Source organism: Arachis hypogaea, chromosome 7 (genome assembly GCF_003086295.3).
Source record: "Arachis hypogaea cultivar Tifrunner chromosome 7, arahy.Tifrunner.gnm2.J5K5, whole genome shotgun sequence".
NCBI lineage: Eukaryota > Viridiplantae > Streptophyta > Magnoliopsida > Fabales > Fabaceae > Arachis > Arachis hypogaea.
Window position 1 is genome coordinate 30,854,895 of NC_092042.1, and position 1,285 is coordinate 30,856,179.

The 1,285-nt window shown below is 40.0% G+C and overlaps 1 non-coding gene across 1 annotated transcript; it reads left to right on the plus strand.

Moving 5' to 3' along the window:
* Nucleotides 1-871: 871 nt before the first annotated feature.
* Nucleotides 872-975, plus strand: LOC112704819 (small nucleolar RNA R71). Its single transcript, XR_003155425.1, has one exon. It is a non-coding gene; the product is annotated as a small nucleolar RNA R71 (small nucleolar RNA).
* The last annotated feature ends 310 nt before the right edge of the window (nucleotides 976-1,285 follow it).

A 1,285-nucleotide genomic window follows, 5' to 3' on the forward strand; every position in this document is an offset into this window, starting at 1 on the left:
ATTCCTTTAGGTCCTCAATAGGGAACTCCTTCTTGCTTGAGAGACGTCCCATGAGGTCATCTCATTGGGATTCACGTCCTTTCCTTCCTCTCTAGGTTCGGCCATATTGATTATATCAATGGCCTTGCACTCTCTTTTTGGATTTTTTTCAATATTGCTTGGGAGAGTACTAGGAGGAGTTTCAATGATTTTTTTACTCAGCTAGCCCACTTGTGCCTCCAGATTTCTGATGGAGGACCTTGTTTCACTCATGAAACTTAAAGTGGCCTTAGACAGATCAGAGACTAAATTTGCTAAGTTAGAGGTACTCTGTTCATAATTCTCTGTCTGTTGCTGAGAAGATGATGGATAAGGCTTGATATTGTTGAGCCTATTTATTCCACAATTATTAAAGCCTTGTTGAGGCTTTTGTTGATCCTTCCATGAGAAATTTGGATGATTTCTCCATGATGAATTATAGGTGTTTCCATAAGGTTCACCCATATAATTTACTTCTGCTATTGCAGGGTTCTCAGGATCATAAGCTTCTTCTTCAGAAGATGCCTCTTTAGTACTGTTGGATGCATTTTGCCATTCATTCAGACTTTGAGAAATCATGTTGACTTGCTAAGTCAACATTTTGTTCTGAGCCAAAATGGCATTCAGAGCATCAATTTCAAGAACTCCCTTCCTTTGAGGTGTCCTATTATTCACGGAATTCCTCTCAGAAGTGTACATGAACTGGTTATTTGCAACCATGTCAATAAGTTCTTGAGCTTCTGCAGGCGTTTTCTTTAGGTGAATGGATCCACCTGTAGAATGGTCCAATGACATCTTAGAGAACTCAAATAGACCATAATAGAATATATCTATCATGGTCCATTCTGAAAACATGTCAGAAGGACATCTTTTGGTCATCTGTTTGTATCTTTCCCAAGCTTCATAGAGGGATTCACCATCTTTTTGTTTGAAGGTCTGAACATCCACTCTAAGCTTGCTCAGCTTTTGAGGAGAAAAGAACTTAGCCAAGAAGGCCGTGACCAGCTTATCCCAGGAGTCTAGGATATCTTTAGGTTGAGAGTCCAACCATGCTCTAGCTCTGTCTCTTACAGCAAAAGGGAAAAGCATGAGCCTATAGACTTCAGGATCTACTCCATTAGTCTTAATAGTCTCACAGACCTGCAAGAACTCAGTTAAAAACTGGTAGGGATCTTCTGATGGAAGTCCATGAAACTTGCAGTTCTGTTGCATTAGAGCAACTAGTTGAGGTTTCAGCTCAAAATTGTTTGTTCCAATGGCAGGAATT